Below are 19039 nucleotides of genomic sequence, written 5' to 3'. Positions count from 1 at the left end.
GGGGTGTGTACTTAGTCCCCTTCTGTACTCCCTGTTCACCCACGACTGCGTGGCCAAACACGACTCCAAAACCATCATTAAGTTTGCAGACGACACAACAGTGGTAGGCCTGATCACCGACAACGATGAGGCAGCCTATAGGGAGGAGGTCAGAGAACTGGCAGTGTGGTGCCAGGACAACAACCTCTCCCTCAATGTAAGCAAGACAAAGGAGCTGATCGTGGACTACCAGAAAAAGCGGGCTGAACAGGCCCCCATTAACATCAATGGGGCTGTAGTGTAGCGAGAGTTTGAAGATCCTTGGTGTCCACATCACCAACAAACTATCATGGTCCAAACACACCAAGACCGTCTTGAAGAGGGCACAACAAAACCTTTCCCCCTCAGGAGACTGAAAAGATTTGGCATGGGTCCCCAGATCCTCAAAAGGTTCTACAGCTGCACCATCGAGAGCATCCTGACCGGTTGCATCACTGCCTGGCATGGCAACTGCTCGGCATCTGACCGTAAGGAGCTACAGTGGGTAGTGTGTACGGCCCAGTACATCACTGGGGCCAAGCTTCCTGCCATCCAGGGCCTATATAATAGGCGGTGTCAGAAAAAAGCCCATAAAATTGTCAGAGACTCCAGTCACCCAAGTCATAGACTGTTTTGTCTGCTACTGCATGGCAAGCGGTACCGGACCAAAAGGCTCCTTAACAGCTTCTACCCCCAAGCCATTAGACTGCTGAACAATTAATCACATGGCCACCGGACTATTTACATTGACACCTCGCTCAATTTGTTTTGTACACTGATGCTACGCACTGTTTATAATTTATGCATAGTCACTTCACCCCTACCTACATGTACAAATTACCTCAACTAACCTGTACCCCCACAAACTGACTCGGTACTGGTACCCCCTATATATAGCCTCGTTATTGTTATTTTATTGTGAACTATACTGTTGGTTAAGGGCTTGTAAGTAAGCATTTTACAGTAAGGTCTACACTTGTTGTATTCGGTGCATGTGACAAACAAAGTTTGATTTGATTTGATAATAGAGCTACAGAAAATGGAAGCTACTAAGCCTATACTGTGGGGGTCAAATTCAAATGACTTCTAAAGTATTCACACTAGTGCCTTGCAGTAGGAAGAAAATCTCATCTCATATTCATCTTCTCCATTTGGATTTTCATTTGCATCCTAAATGGGAGCTCTCTAGCTAGGCTTCAAAGACATTTCAAGTTGTACTCGGTAATTAGCTGCCGCTCTCCTCTCTCTCCATTGTCATCCATAGGTGAGTAGTGGGGGAAAAGCCACAGGAGCCAGTAATGATGAGCATGTCAAGATTGCCTTAATGCTGGTGAGCTTTGAACCCGTGACACATGGTGAAACAATAGCGTATGACAGGCTGAGGCAGAGAAGGTCATAGTCACAATCAGACTAATTCAGGGTTATTTAGGATAAACCAGTTAGCAGCTAAGGCACTGCTGTTGTAGAGAGGCAAAGAAAATAATTTACTCTACCATGAACACAGTTAATTTTCAAATAATAACTACTTTAAGATGTACTGTATGTCTATGGCCAAAAATGACCAGTGAATTGCCTAAAATGGACTGCTACTCTTCTCATTGTGTGACTACAGTACAGTAGGATGCTTTCACATTACAAACCCCAAATGCCAGGTCAGCCAGCTACATGGATGGACAACTCATTGAAGACATGAAGACAGTCTTTTTGTCATCTGTCATAATAGACATTGAGTCAGAGGAACATAAATACGGATGTCAACTTGATGAGAAAAGCTGACAGCCCCAATTGCCTACAGAAACACAGTTGCACATCAGTGGAATTACAGACTCCAGGTACATGTCCCAGCACTCTGTGTCCTATAAATATGTTTTACATTGAAAAACTGTCCATTGTAATGTGTTGAGGTCTGCCACCAAGACGATTTACAGTATAGATTATATTATTTCGGATAATTATTTGTCTTGCCAGGTTGGAAAATGAATTCCTGACATAGACAGGAAGTAAAAATTGACAAGGGGAAATTACATCCATCAAGTGAGCCTGAGGAGGAGGAGGAGGAGGAGGAGGAGGAGGAGATGGCTCCAATCTGCAGGCTGGAGCCAAGGGGAAGGGTTACGATGGAAGGTGATGTTCCCTGAGTTTATTTGTGAGAGCTCAAACGTGTGGGAGATGAGATGCAAGGAAAGCAGAAGCGGCACGCATTAGTTCAATCTGCTAGGTTAATGTACTGTCTTTTAGACAAAAGGCACAGCCAACCAACGCTGAGTGCTCAGGTTACAGATTAAATAAACGGGCGCTGGAGAAGCAACCATATGTTGTCTGAAGTCACAGCCGCAATGCACTTTTCTGAATGATTCATTCATTGTTGCCTCCCTGGTGTTTGCCACTGTGGCAAGGTTGAGGAGGGAGCTATTCATTGTGACGATGAGGCCTAACAGGCCAGATATATAATTCCAGTCAGCTGCTGTAACAGATCCCCATTTGCACAACGCCACCTATAATATTTGAGTCTGAAAATAAGTTAGAATAAAGTAGTAACCAGGATGTGTCATAAAGCAGGCCACAGATGGGAAGGACTGAACATATGTAATATAACAACCCAATGTCATGAAACTGTCCATTAACTCTCTCACCTTTCCAAGAAAAGCCACTGAAAAATTGAAATATAGTCTGCTACAATGGTACATAAAGGCATCACCATGAAATACACACACACAGTGTGTCGGTACAAAGGGGCTGTAAAACCAGTACTGAGGTCTCTAGCTGCTGGTCGTCAGCCCTCACAGCTACTAAGCCCAACAGAGAATCACAATCCATTGTAAAATCCTGTGTAGATCTCAGCACCTGCTTTAATAATAATAGCTTGACCTGGCTGCTGCACACTGGCCAAGTTTATCATGAAGCAGTATAGCAATTTCAGCAATGACAGCTGAGAGGAGGAAAAAAGTCAACGTCAGAGCTATAGCCCACCAAATATTTTGTGCTGATGTGCAATTTCAGTCCTTGCATTTGATAGTTTGTTTAGGATTTTCTTGAGAAATGTGAATGAATAGCTTTTAGTGGACATGTAGCTTTACAGAGGTATAAATGGGGGAGCAGGGGTTACAGCCATTTTGATATAAATCTTGAAATGAGTTACATTCCTCTTATCAGAGGAAAATAAATATGTTATGGGCCCTCTTGTTATGGAGCTGGAGAAGTGGGGAGGGTTATGGCCCCTCCTGTTATGGAGCTGGAGAAGTGGGGAGGGTTATAGCCCCTCCTGTTATGGAGCTAGAGAAGTGGGGAGGGTTATGGCCCCTCCTGTTATGGAGCTGGAGAAGTGGGGAAGGTTATGCCCCCTCCTGTTATGGAGCTGGAGAAGTGGGGAGGGTTATGGCCCCTCCTGTTATGGAGCTAGAGAAGTGGGGAGGGTTATGGCCCCTCCTGTTATGGAGCTGGAGAAGTGGGGAGGGTTATGGCCCCTCCTATTATGGAGCTGGAGAAGTGGGGAGGGTTATGGCCCCTCCTGTTATGGAGCTGGAGAAGTGGGGAGGGTTATGGCCCCTCCTGTTATGGAGCTGGAGAAGTGGGGAGGGTTATGGCCCCTCCTGTTATGGAGCTGGAGAAGTGGGGAGGGTTATAGCCCCTCCTGTTATGGAGCTAGAGACGTGGGGAGGGTTATAGCCCCTCCTGTTATGGAGCTAGAGAAGGGGGAGGGTTATGGCCCCTCCTGTTAAGGAGCTGGAGAAGCAGTTTATCAACGCACAACTTGTAGGCCCTTTTAAATAAATAGACTTGACCACAGAAGTCCGTCCAGACCACAAAAGGGATTTACATTTATTTGCCATGTCAAACACGTAAACCCTCTGTAAGGTATATTTATTTTGTTTTCCCAGTCTCTCGAATTTGAATATGGCTCATGCACATTATTATACAGCACATGTCTTACTGATGCAGAGGGACTAATGAGTTAAACAATACCACTGTGTATTGTGTGTAGGAATCTTACATATATACACACACACACACACACACACACACACACACACACACACACACACACACACACACACACACACACACACACACACACACACACACACACACACACATACATACATACATACATACATACATACATACATACACACATACATACATACAGTACATACATACATATACAAGTCTCTGCTAGGTAAAGCCCCGCCTTATCTCACCATAGCAGCACCCACCCGTAGCACACGCTCCAGCAGGTATATCTCACTGGTCACCCCCCAAAGCCAAAGCCTCCTTCCAGTTCTCTGCTGCCAATGGCTAGAAAGAACTACAAAAATCACTAAAGATGGAGCTGTCAGAGCAGCTCACAGATCACTGGACCTGTACATAGCTCATCTGTAAATAGTCCATCCAATCTACCTCATCCCCATGCGGTATTTATTTATTTATCTTGCTCCTTTGCACTCCAGTATCTCTACTTGCACATTCATCTTCTGCACATTCTACCATTCCAGTGTTTAATTGCTATATTGTAATTACTTCGCCACCATGGCCTATTTATTGGCTTACCTCTCTTATCCTACCACATTTCCACATGCTGTATATAGATTTTTCTACTGTATTATTGATTGTATGTTTGTCTATTCCATGTGTAACTTTGTGATGTTGTATGTGTCGAACTGCTTTGCTTTATCTTGGCCAGGTCGCAGTTGCAAATGAGAACTTGTTCTCAACTAGCCTACCTGGTTAAATAAAGGTAAAAGAAAAAAGAAAAGCAATAAAATTAAATAAAAAAATTGACTACAGCTCAGAGTTCAACACCATAGTGCCCTCATAGCTCATCACTAAGCTAAGGACCCTGGGACTAAACATCCTGGACTTCCTGACGGGCCGCCCACAGATGGTATGGGTAGGTAACATCATATCCTCCACGCTGATCCTCAACACGGGGGCCCCTCAGGGGTGCGTGCTCAGTCCTCTCCTGTACTCCTTGTTCATTCATGACTGCATGGCCAGGCACGACTCCAACACCATCATTAAGTTTGCTGATGACATAACAGTGGTAGGCCTGATCACCGACAACGATGAGACAGCCTATAGGGAGGATGTCAGAGACCTGACTGTGTGGTGGAAGGACAAATTCAAATCAAACTGTATTTGCCACATGTGCCAAATACAACAAGTGTAGACTTACAAGCCATTAACCAACAGTGCAGTTCAACCTCTCCCTCAACGTGATCAAGACAAAGGAGATGATTGTGGACTACAGGAAAAGGAGGACCGAGCACGCCCCCATTCTCATCGATGGGAATGTAGTGGAGCAGGTTGAGAGCTTCAAGTTCCTTGGCGTCCACATCACCAACAAACTAACATGGTCCAAGCACACCAAGACAGTCATGAAGAGGGCACGATAAAACATATTCCCCCTCAGGAGACTGAAAAGATATGGCATGGGTCCTCAGATCCTCAAAAGGTTTTACAGCTGCACCATCGAGAGCATCCTGATGGTTTGCATCACTGCCTGGTATGGCAACTGCCCGGCCTCTGACCGCAAGGCACTACAGAGGGTAGTGTGCACGGCCCAGTACATCACCGGGGCCAAGCGTCCTGCCATCCAGGACCTCTATACCAGGCGGTGTCAGAGGAAGGCCCTAAAAATTGTCAAAGACTCCAGCCACCGCACGGCGAGACAAGTCTAGGTCCAAGAGGCTCCTAAATAGCTTCTACCCCCAAGCCATAAGTCTTCTGAACAGCTAATCAAATGGCTACCCCCCCCCCCCCCCCACGCTGCTGCTACTCTCTGTTATTATCTATGCATAGCCACTTTAATAACTCTACTTAAATGTACATAATTACCTCGACATCGGTGCCCCATGCACATTGACACACTGACTCTGTACCGGTACCCCCTGTATATAACCCCACCATTGTTATTTACTGCTGCTCTTTAATTATTTGTTATTTTATCTCTTACTTTTTTAGGGATTTTCTTAAAACTGCATTGTTGGTTAAGGGTCTGACAATTCACTGTACTACACCTAATGAATTCGGCGCATGTGACAAATACAATTTGAATTGATTTCATGTGATACATGATTCCATATGTGTTATTTTATAGTTTTGACATCTTCACTATTATTCTACCATGTAGAAAATAGTAAAAATAAAGAAAAACCCTTGAATGAGTATTTGTGTTCAAACGTTTGACTAGTAATGTATATATAACTTATTACTATACAGAGGGAAAAGGGCTGATCTCTAGCAAGTTGAAACACAGCATCCTCACTTAAACAGTGATGTTTACAGTGCCTTTGGAAAGTATTCAACCCACATTTTGTGAGGTTACAGACTTATTCTAAAATGTATTAAATAGTTTTTGTTCATCATCAATCTACACACAATACCCCATATTGACAAAGCAAAAACAGGTTTTTAGAAATGTTTGCTCATTTATAAAAAACATTTACAGTATATAAAATATCACATTTGCGTAGGTTTTCAGACACTTTACTCAGTAATTTGTTGAAGCACCTTTTGCAGCGATTACAGTCTCAAGTCTTCTTGGGTATGACGCTACAAGCTTGGCACACCTGTATTTGGGATGTTTCTCCCATTCTTCTCTGCAGATCCTCTCAAGCTGTACAGAGATGTTTGATTGGGTCAAGTCCAGGCTCTGGCTGGGAAGCTCAAGACTTTCAGAGACTTGTCCCGAAGCCACTCCTGCGTTTTCTTGGCTGAGTGCTTAGGGTCGTTGTCTAGTTGGAAGGTTGAACTGTCGCCCCAGTCTGAGGTCCTGAGCGCTCTTGAGCAGATTTTCATTAAGGATCTCTCTGTACTTTGCTCTGTTCATCTTTGCCTCGATCCTGACTAGTCTTCCAATACTTGCCGCTGAAAAACATCCTCACAGCATGATGCTGCCACCACCATGCTTCCCTGTAGGGATGGTGCTAGTTTTCCTCCAGACGTGAAGCTTGACATTCTTGGTTTCATCAGACTAGAGAATCTTGTTTCTCATGGTCTGAGAGTCTTTATGTGCCTTTTGGCAAACGCCAAGCGGGCTGTCATGTGCCTTTTACTGAGGAGTAGCTTCCGTCTGTACCACTCTACCATAAAGGCCTGATTGGTGGAGTGCTGCAGAGATTGTAGTCCTTCTGGAAGGTTCTCCCATCTCCACAGAGGAACACTGGAGCTCTGTCAGAGTGACCATTGGGTTCTTGACCACCACCCTTCTCCCCAATTGCTCAGTTTGGCTAGGCGGCCTGCTCTAGGAAGGGTCTTGGTGATTCCAAACATCTTCCATTTAAGAATGATGGAGGCCACTGTGTTCTTGGGGACCTTCAAACTTTCAATGTTTTGATACCCTTCCCCAGATCTGTGCTTTGATATAATCCTGTCTCAGAGCTCTATGGACAATTCCTTTGACCTCAAGGCTTGGTTATTGCTGTCAACTGTGGGACCTTATATAGACAGGTGTGTGCCTTTCCAAATCATGTCCAATCAATTGAATTTACCACAGGTGGACTCCAAGGTGGACTCATCCCTAAGATGATCAACGGAAACAGCATGCACCTCAGCACAGTTTCGAGTCTCATAGCAAAGTTTCTGAAAACGTATGTAAATAAGGTATTTATGGGGTTTTTTTGCAAAAAAAATCTAAAAATCTGTTTTGGCTTCGTCATTATAGGGTATTGTGTGTAGATTGCTGAGGATTTGTATTTATTTAATCCATTTTAGAATAAGACTGTACGTAACAAAATTTTGAAAAAGTCAAGGGGTCTGAATACTTTCTGAAGGCTCTGTATGTGCGGTATACATTTCTCAAATAGATGCATACTATGAAAGACGCTTTGATCCTTATACATATAAAATAGTATTGTAGTACAATACATGATTAACCTACAACCTTAGTATGTGAAGAAAGAAGGACACGGTGTATCTTGATCAGGGTGCTAGCTGAGCAGGAGACAAGGAGCCCCAGGGAGTTAGTAGGAAGTCAAGGGAGAGAGACAGAAAGACGTCAGAGAGACAGCAGTACGTCAAGGGTCAGTCGACGAGGGGAGCATCTGGCAGAAAGAGAGTCTTTGTTTACTCAACACAACACTATGACGATCCAATCCTGCTACAACCACTGGATGGAGTGGCTTGAGAGCCCTGATGCTCTTTCAACATCTGGGAGTCAGGCATGAATGTGAGCTTTGTCTGACTGAACATAACATATTGGCAGGTTATGTATTGGCCTACTAGCGAACATAACATAATTATGTCCATAGAAACACATTTTACACTGTATTACACTGTGTACAACGATGTTAAATGATTTGCTATGTTACGGTCAATAGGAAAATCGAAAGCCATTCCAATTGTGATTTCTATGTTGATACTAACCCTCTTTGTACATGCCCAAAAGCGTTTTCATTTGAGCTCACCAACAGAAGAGGTCTCGAACTAAAGAGGCCTCGAACAGAAGAGGTCTCGAACAGAAGATCTAGATCTAGAGATCTAGGACATAAGAGGTCTCCAACAGAGGAGGTCTCCAACAGAGGAGATCTAGAACATAAGAGGTCTCCAACAGAGGAGGTCTCCAACAGAGGAGATCTAGAACATAAGAGGTCTCCAAAAGAGGAGGTCTCCAACAGAAGACAATATAACACAATCAGATGATGATGATTGAAATAAGGCAACTGTGTCACAGGAATAAATAACCTTCTGAAGAGGTCCATAATGAGAAAGAATGAGTTGAATTTTAGTTGTGGTCGGAAACAAATGACCCCATTCATTTACATCAATAACCAGGGAATAATAGATGGAAATAAAACAGGGATGGAAGAAAAACCAAACATTTCTTTCCCCTGTTCGTCTTGTTTATTTGAGTGAATCCTGCAGGCCATTACCAGAGCATCAATACATAACAGCTCCAGAGCCAGCAGACAGAGTGAGGGCGGAGAGAGATACAAGGACGGGAAAACAACAAGATATTTAAATCACCCTGCAAGACAACTGATGAATGTCTCTATAACTGGCAGCTTAAGACTGCTTCATTCAAAGTGCTGTAGTAATCAAATGCACACAAAGGACAGTAATTGCCTGGAGTTGATTTCTGTTGACAGAAATAGATTTGCATTGTGTTCACCCAACATGCTGTTAATCATTGTGCTGGGCTCGGCTGTTCTAAGAGAACCCTCACAGACAGAGGCACAGACTCCAGCTTTTTTCCTTAGCGTCTCTCTGTTCTGCTTTCAGAGAGTAGGATGTGTAAAATTATACAAGAAGTCTACATAATATAACCCATTGTCATCATGCGACAGAGGACATGTTGAAATCCAGATGCCCATACAGTACATTCAGAAATTATTCAGACCCCTTGACTTTTTCCACATTATGTTATGTTACAGCCTTATTCTAAAATGGATTAAATCGTTTTTTCCCCCTCATCAATCTACACACAATATCCCATAATGACAAAGCAAAAACAGGTTTTTAAAAATGTGAAATACATTTACATAAGTATTCAGACCCTTTACTCAGTGCTTTGTTGAAGCACCTTTGGGAGCGATTACAGCCTCAAGTATTCTTGGGTATGACGCTACAAGCCTGGCACGTTCTTCTCTGCAGATCTTCTCAAGCTCTCTGCAGATGCACCTGAGCTCAATTTGAGTCTCATAGCAAAGGGTCTGAATAGTTATGGAAAATACATTATTCATGTTTTTCATTTTTAATAAATGTGCAACATTTTCTAAAAACCTGTTTTCGCATTGTCATTATGGGGTATTGTGTGTAGATTAAGGATTTAAAAAAATATCCATTTTAGAATAAGGCTGTAACGTAACAAAATGTGGAAAAACCTTAGGGGTCTACTTTTCGAATGCACAGTACCCTTGAGTGTACAAAAGATTAGGAACACCTGCTATTTCCATGACTTAGTCTGACTGACCAGGTGAATCCAGGTGAAAGCTATGATCCCTTATTCATGTCGCTTGTTAAATCCACTTCAATCAGTATAGATGGAGGGGAGGAGACAGGTTAAAGAAGGATTTTTAAGCCTTGAGACAACAGAGACATGGATTACGTAGGTGTGCTATTCAGAGGGTGAATGGGCAAGACAAAATATTTGAATGGTGCAACTCAATATCAGGAAGCTGCTCTTAATGTTTTGTCCACTTAGTGTAGCTCTTCATTAACATTCCTTGATAAAGATATGACTATGATGTTTTTTGTTAGTCAGAATTGATAGGCTTTATAAATAGCATCAATAAGGTGGTTAAACTGTTTATTTGAGACTATATGTACATTCATCCTGTGATGTACTTGACTCAAAATGTCCTGAGACAATAAAACAACCAATGGGATGTTCACAAACAGGGAGCCCTATCTTTCACAACCCTTTCTGAAACAATTGCCTTCTAAGGAACTCAATCCATCCTGTGAGTTATGTGTTTTACCCGTATTTGGCACAGTGACTGAGGAACTCAATCTATTGAGTGTGTTGTGTGTTCTAACCCTATTTGTCATAGTGACTTTGAAGAACTCAGTCCATCCTGTGTGTCGTGTGTTCTAACCCTATTTGTCACAGTGGCTCTAGTGTGGTGGAGTCGTTTTAAGGTGTGTGTCTGTGTTCCACCGTGTTCCCTCCCCCTCCCCCTGCCTTCCTACTCCTCCCTTTCTGTCCCAAATGTGTAAAGCTGGCTGGGAGCCAGTGTAGCTACTCGTGCAGGTTGCTTTACTCTGCTTGTCATTAATAAAGAGAAGTGGTCCTGCACATTCCTGCACCAGGGCCCCACAGAGACCGAAGCCTGAGAGAGAGAGGGGGAGAGAGAGGGGGAGAGAGAGAGGGGGAGAGACAGAGAGATAGATTGAATTGAGAGACAGAGAGAGACAGACAGCGAGAGAGAGACAAAGCGAGACAGAGCGAGAGAGACTGAATTGAGAGACAGAAAGAGAGACAGCGAGAGAGAGACGGCAAGACAGAGAGAGACAGAGAGAGAGAGACAGCGAGTCAGAGACAGTGAGACAGAGAGAGAGACCGAGAGACAGAGAGAGAGAGATTCAGAGAGACAGAGAAAGAGACAGAGATAGACAGAGTGAGCGAGAGAGAGAGAGAGAGAGAGAGAGAGACATAGAGAGGGAGTGTTCTGGGTACACTGGGCTGCTTAATGAACTAGTTCAAACCACATTGTCAGCCTACCACTTACTGTACCTCCTTGGTTACTGATGGTTTCTCTTCTCGCTGTGCATCACTGTTAGAGTGACATTTGCCTCTGACAGGCAATCACATCTAATGGAGGGAGCCCTACTGTAACTCTACCTACATGTACATATTACCTCAATTACCTCGACTAACCGGTGCCCCCGCACATTGACTCTGTACCTGTACCCCCTGTATATAGTCTCGCTGTTGTTATTTTACTGCTGCTCTTTAATTACTTTTTCCTTTTATTTCTTATTCTTATTCATATTTTTTAAACTCCATTGTTGGTTAGGGGCTTGTAAGTAAACATTTCACTACACCTGCTGCATTTGGCGCATGTGACTAATAAAATGTGATTTGATTTGTAGCAGTGAGGATGAGAGGTCACTGAGGACCCCATAATCTCCCATACAGTCATTCAGTTCAGCTGGGAAGATGGAAATATGAATCACTTACACTACCTGTTCTAATTTACAGAATGTTAATTTACTACACAGGTAATGGGGGATTTGGTCTCACTTAGAATTGGCTGGAAAACTAACACAGGAAGTAGGGCTGCTGTACAATTATCAAAACAGCTACAGACTTTTCTACCACCACTCTCTCTACTGTAAGTAACATAAACAGCAGGACTGGAAGTAAACTCTATAACCTCACTTTGAAAATGCTTAACACAAGCGAAAACCTTTCCCAGAATCCATAGCATACATTAGGCCTATGTCCACATTTTAATCTATCTAAAATCCCCCTGACACTTTGTCAATAAACTAACCATTTGAACGATAACAAGGGATTAATGTGTGTTCCTTCTCCCCCCTACCCTCGCCCCTCTCTCCTCCTCCCTCTCCCCACCTCACCAATATTGACATCACCTACACCTTACATGGCTAACATTGGACTTAAAGAAGCCATTTGGAGAGAAGAGCGAGTCATGCCAGTTATGCCAACTTCATCAAGCTGCCTCGCACTACAGAAACAGGGGATAGGCTCCCCTATCATTCTGGCTCAGGCTTACTTATTTATGCCATCTACAGTAGTTAGGATAACCTACATAATTCTGCTGTCTATTAACGATTGAATAATGAAATATTCCTTGTTCTTGGAAAGATCAAAGGTCTCCACAAAGCTCACCATTGTAAAGATGGACTGTAGTAGATTAATAAAATCAATTCTTCAAATATTTAATGAAATTAAATACAGTGCCTTGCGAAAGTATTCAGCTCATCACCCTGAACACACAATCCCCACTGTCAAACATGGTGGTGGCAGCATCATGGTTTGGGCCTGCTTTTCTTCAGAAGGGACAGGGAAGATGGTTAAAATTGATGGGAAGATGGATGGAGCCAAATACAGGACCATTCTGGAAGAAAACCTGATGGAGTCTGCAAAAGACCTGAGACTGGGACGGAGATTTGTCTTCCAACAAGACAATGATCCAAAACATAAAGCAAAATCTACAATGGAATGGTTCAAAAATAAACATATCCAGGTGTTAGAATGGCCAAGTCAAAGTCCAGACCTGAATCCAATCGAGAATCTGTGGAAAGAACTGAAAACTGCTGTTCACAAATGCTCTCCATCCAACCTCACTGAGCTCGAGCTGTTTTGCAAGGAGGAATGGGAAAAAAATTCAGTCTCTCGATGTGCAAAACTGATAGAGACATACCCCAAGCGACTTACAGCTGTAATCGCAGCAAAAGGTGGCGCTACAAAGTATTAACTTAAGGGGGCTGAATAATTTTGCACGCCCAATTTTTCAGTTTTTGATTTGTTAAAAAAGTTTGAAATATCCAATAAATGTCGTTCCACTTCATGATTGTGTCCCACTTGTTGTTGATTCTTCACAAAAAAATACAGTTTTATATCTTTATGTTTGAAGCCTGAAATGTGGCAAAAGGTCACAAAGTTCACGGGGGCTGAATACTTTCGCAAGGCACTGTAAAAGTCTCAGACGCTGAACACTGAAAAGGCCAATGATCTTGAAGAGAAGGCTGTCTGACAAATATATGTACTGGGAACTTGGCAAGAACATTCAAGTTAGTCCACTAATACCTTTTAATCTATGGAGTACACATCAAGGTCTTCCAATCGCACATAATTAGTTACACTGCTCTAAACTTAATCTAAATGCAGGGGTCTGTGTGTGTGTGTGTGTGTGTGTGTGTGTGTGTGTGTGTGTGTGTGTGTCTGTGGTTGTGTGCGTGAGTGAGTGCTTGTGCAAGTGCAAGTGCGTGTGTTTGTCAATGCCATAGTTTTGCAGAGGGAATCCCAGAGGTACGGTGGCAGAGAGCAATAATATCACCAGTTGGCAGCGCTGGCACAACTAGTTGTGTTGCTACCTGATGCTAGTCTGGGCTGCAGCGTTCTCTCTCTGAGATGCCAACCTGCCAACCCAGCCAGGTAATGGTACAGAATGATTCATCACTTTATTAAAAGTATGCATCTTTGATCTCAAAACATCAGTTTATTTCATTCTGCATTAAACCTCAACAATAAATCTTTGAAATATAGAGCCTAACCTCTAAAATTGAATTATATTACTCAAATTGGACTAATTATCAAATCAAGATGAGAAAAGCATCTATCGAGGATTCATAGTGAAGACTCAGGAATGGATTCATAGTGAAGACTCAGGGATGGATTCATAGTGAACACTCAGGGATGGATTCATAGTGAAGACTCAGGGATGGATACCAAATACACAAAATGGATAAAAATGTGAAATAATACCGAGACATTCAGCTTCAGGATGTGTTGAATTTCTGAGCAGAATATATCCTGGTACTGTGAGCATTTGTGTTGGCTGCTACTGTCACGTGTCGTATGTGTGGTTCCATGGTGCCATGCTTCAATGTCCTCATTAGCCAGCAGCTTCTCCTGAGACGTTTGATTTTCAGTTGGAGCCGGTGCTGGTGCCAGAGGAACTCCGAAAAAGACCTTTCATATGTCGCCAGACCTCATAATTCAAGGACAATTTAACATTGCCCCACAGGCATAGTCACAACTCCCACCAACATGTCCTGCAGAAAAACTTCTGCCGTTTTTGACCATTAACCAGCTAACCTTGACCACCATACGCTTCGAGAAAAACTTTAACGCTCCAGGTAATTGAGCTATGGATCCCGATCAATCATGTCGGTCACTCCATCCAGAGCACAGGTCAGATCTTATCAGATCTTATCAGGTTAGACTATGTTCATTATTTAATGACTGAAATTTTTTGTTTTAATGATTAAATATGCTTCAATGTCCAGTACCTTTCCGATCGAATGTCTGCAGGCAATTAAGACTAGAAGCCTCTCTCTTCTGTCTCTCTAAGTAGTAGTAATATAATGTATCTATTTAGAAGTAACGTCCACTATGTGACTGTCTCCACCTGTTTCTCTTCCTTTACAAGTTAATGAGGAAACGAGTTGGCCTAATTACTAAATCTCCCTGCGGATGCTCTCCAGTTTACACTGATCAATACAAATAACACTCTCCTGTTCTGTTCTCTCTCCGGATCACTCAGGGCTTTAAGAAACCCAACCACAGCTCTCACTTTGACCAATGATAGGTTATGTTGTTCTTGGGAAATAAATCAGTCAACGTAAATTCACCAATAGACAACTGCATGATGAGAATTTGATCAGAAATCAAACAACCTAAATTGGCCTTCTGGGGACCTGTACACCAGATGTGGCAGTCCTAAAAGTCTTCCAACATAAGCTTGCTCAGTGCATCTATTTAGTTGCATGTGTTCTCTCTAATTCGAACATCAACTCTGTTGTCTGCTATGAAGCAAGGGCCTTGTAATTCTAGAACCACAAAGAGCCTGTGTTGCTAAGTGAATACAGGTAATAAACTGTGTAGCATTAAAGAAAATTGGAGTTAGAATGCATTGACTGTGGCAATTAACAAAGGTGTTGGGGATGTGGAGGGCTGACGGCTCTGGGTTGTTAGGGAGCACTGTTTATACCAGGAGGACAGCACATGTCATGATGATGAGAGAGAGAGAGAGAGCAAGAGAATGAGACGGGGGAGAGAAAAGAGAGTGGGGGGTGGAGTGAGAGAGGGAGATGGAGAGGGAAAGACATAAAGAAGGGGAGGAGGGAGACCAATAGACAAGGAGATGGACCAAGGGAGGAAAGACTTGACAAAAGGAGAAGGGATGAAGGAAGAGGGAGAGAGAGACCGAGTGATAGTGATGTCTGAGAGGCCGGCCAGAGAAGGGAAGTGAGGGAGGAAGGGATGAGAGGAGAGGAGATTGGGAGTCTCAGGGGACATCTCTGAGTGGGAACAGATGGACTGGTTTGACCTCCTCATCAGCATCAGGCCTCTGTGGCACTCTCCCCAAACCTCTACAGCTGACCCCTCAAGCCTGCAGCCATAGGTCTCTCTATGAAGCTAGAAGTTACTGTGGTTCTGACAGCACAGACAGTATGGGGAGAGCAGCCAGTCCATGCAGCCTCCAGAGGAGAATAGCTCCGCATTACAGCTCTATGGCTCGACAGAACACACTGCACACAACTCAGTCACAATGAGAAGCACCTGGAAACCGGACACATATAGTGCCACCTGGCTGTGACATCAGTGTGTTTCAGCTAACTGTCTATGTGGATGACATTCACCTCCATCTGCTTGTTGTGACAGTGTTGCAATATGAGGCAAGCATTGGTTTACGGTTGGAAAATCGGGTTTATCTGATAACATCCACATTTGATGTAATGACAGTAGCGCACACTGTTCAGCCAACAGCAGCTTAAGCGCTATAGAGGGGGGAAACAGCCTCTTCATTTCCAATGGGATCTGAGTGACTGGGAGAGTTGCATACGGTGCAGTTAGGATCAGATTTTCTACTCTCTCAGCTGGAAACTGTCCGTCATCAGGCTTTTCTGGAGAGGAGAGCATGGGCGGGTGAAAGGTTTTGTCAGCTATCAGATAAGGCTGGAGCCAGATTGTCATTCATCAGCAATGCAATATTCACTTCCCCATCCAGCAGCCTCCAGACCCAGGGACCGGGGATGTTGCCACAGAAACCCAGGTTCATTAAGGAACCCAGCGTTGGGTTGGGCAGGGGTTTTATTTATCTGCCCAGGTGGGTCAGTGCCTTGGCTCATGTTATGCTCGTCATCGGAGTCACCCAACAGAAACACAACAGACCTACAGTAACAGTAAGGTGACCTACAGTAACAGTAAGGTGACCTACAGTAACAGTAAGGTGACCTACAGTAACAGTAAGGTGGCCTACAGTAACAGTAAGGTGACCTACAGTAACAGTAAGGTGACCTACAGTAACAGTAAGGTGGCCTACAGTAACAGTAAGGTGACCTACAGTAACAGTAAGGTGGCCTACAGTAACAGTAAGGTGACCTACAGTAACAGTAAGGTAGCTTACAGTAACAGTAAGGTGACCTACAGTAACAGTAAGGTGACCTACAGTAACAGTAAGGTAGCCTATAGTAACAGTAAGGTAGCCTACAGTAACAGTAAGGTGACCTGCAGTAACAGTAAGGTAGCCTACAGTAACAGTAAGGTGACCTACAGTAACAGTAAGGTAGCCTACAGTAACAGTAAGGTGACCTACAGTAACAGTAAGGTGACCTACAGTAACAGTAAGGTAGCCTACAGTAACAGTAAGGTGACCTACAGTAACAGTAAGGTGGCCTACAGTAACAGTAAGGTGACCTACAGTAACAGTAAGGTAGCCTACAGTAACAGTAAGGTAGCCTACAGTAACAGTAATGAAGCCTACAGTAACAGTAAGGTGACCCACAGTAACAGTAAGGTAGCCTACAGTAACAGTAAGGTGACCTACAGTAACAGTAAGATGACCTACAGTAACAGTAAGGTGACCTACAATAATAGTAACGTGACCTACAGTAACAGTAAGGTAGTCTACAGTAACAGTAAGGTGACCTACAGTAACAGTAAGGTAGCTTACAGTAACAGTAAGGTGACCTACAGTAACAGTAAGGTGACCTACAGTAACAGTAAGGTGACCTACAGTAACAGTAAGGTGACCTACAATAATAGTAAGGTGACCTACAGTAACAGTAAGGTGGCCTACAGTAACAGTAAGGTGACCTATAGTAACAGTAAGGTAGCTTACAGTAACAGTAAGGTGACCTACAGTAACAGTAAGGTGACCTACAGTAACAGTAAGGTAGCCTATAGTAACAGTAAGGTAGCCTACAGTAACAGTAAGGTGACCTGCAGTAACAGTAAGGTAGCCTACAGTAACAGTAAGGTGACCTACAGTAACAGTAAGGTAGCCTACAGTAACAGTAAGGTGACCTACAGTAACAGTAAGGTGACCTACAGTAACAGTAAGGTAGCCTACAGTAACAGTAAGGTGACCTACAGTAACAGTAAGGTGGCCTACAGTAACAGTAAGGTGACCTACAGTAACAGTAAGGTAGCCTACAGTAACAGTAAGGTAGCCTACAGTAACTGTAATGAAGCCTACAGTAACAGTAAGGTGACCCACAGTAACAGTAAGGTAGCCTACAGTAACAGTAAGGTGACCTACAGTAACAGTAAGGTGACCTACAGTAACAGTAAGGTGACCTACAATAATAGTAAGGTGACCTACAGTAACAGTAAGGTGACCTACAGTAACATGTAGCCATGGCTCAGTCAGACAGACAGCGGAAGACACGGTGGACCGTAACGTCTAGATAGGACAAGGCCATGGGCGTCTATGAACGTCACTAGTGTTTCTTCAATATGCATGTTGACAGCCAAGCAATAAGGGAAGGAGGTCAGCAGCTGTAATGTTCTACATAAGCACTATAGACATGTACCAAGACACAGAAATACAGTACCAGTCAAACGTTTGGACACACCTACACATTCAAGGGTTTTTCTTTATTTTTACTATTTTCTACATTGTAGAATAATATTGAAGACATCAAAACTATGAAATAACACATATGGGATCATGTAGTAAACAAAGAGGTGTTAAACAAATCAAAACATATTTGTTATTCTTCAAAGTAGCCACACTTTGCCTTGATGACAGCTTTGTACACTCCTGGCATTCTGTCAACCAGCTTCACCTAGAATGCTTTTCCAACAGTCTTGACGTAGTTCCCACATATGCTGAGTACTTGTTGGCTGCTTTTCCTTCACTCTGCGGTCCAACTCATCCCAAACCATCTCAATTGGGTTGAGGTCGGGTGATTGTGGAGGCCAGGTCATCTGATGCAGCACTCCATCACTCTCCTTCTTGGTCAAATAGCCCTTACACAGCCTGAATGTATGTTGGGTCATTGTCTTGTTGAGAAACAAATGATAGTCCCACTAAGCGCTAACCAGATGGGATGGCGTAACGCTGCAGAATGCTGTGGCAGCCATGCTGATTAAGTATGCATTGAATTCTAAATAAATCACAAACAGTGTCACCAGCAAAGCACCCCCACACCATCACACCTCCTCCTCCATGTTTCACGGTGGGAACCACACATGCGGAGATCATCCGTTCACCTACTCTGCATCTCACAAAGACACGGCGGTTGGAACCAAAAATCTCACATTTGGACTCATCAGACCGAAGGAGAGATTTCTACGGGTCTAATGTCAATTGCTCGTGTTCCTTGGCCCAAGCAAGTCTTCTTATTGATGTCCTTTAGTAGTGGTTTGTTTGCAGAAATTCGACCATGAAGGCCTGATTCACACAGTCTCCTCTGAACAATTGATGTTGAGCTGTGTCTTTTACTTGAACTCTGTAAAGCATTTATTTGGGCTGCAATCTGAGGCTGATAACTCTAATGAACTTATCCTCTGCAGCATAGGTAACTCTGGGTCTTCCTTTCCTGTGGCTGTCCTCATGAGAGCCAGTTTCATCATAGCGATTGATGGTTTTTGCGACTGCAC

At 43.4% G+C, this 19039-nt stretch overlaps 1 protein-coding gene across 3 annotated transcripts in view; it reads right to left on the bottom strand.

Moving 5' to 3' along the window:
- LOC110504767 (X-linked interleukin-1 receptor accessory protein-like 2) overlaps nt 1-19039 on the bottom strand; it is a 457839-nt gene that overhangs the window by 202246 nt on the left and 236554 nt on the right. The window lies entirely within an intron of this gene.

This window comes from Oncorhynchus mykiss, chromosome 25 (assembly GCF_057628025.1).
Source record: "Oncorhynchus mykiss isolate SJ-2025 chromosome 25, ASM5762802v1, whole genome shotgun sequence".
Lineage (NCBI taxonomy): Eukaryota > Metazoa > Chordata > Actinopteri > Salmoniformes > Salmonidae > Oncorhynchus > Oncorhynchus mykiss.
The sequence above is the reverse complement of the archived record's forward strand: the minus strand, read 5'-3'. Positions and strand labels throughout refer to the sequence as shown.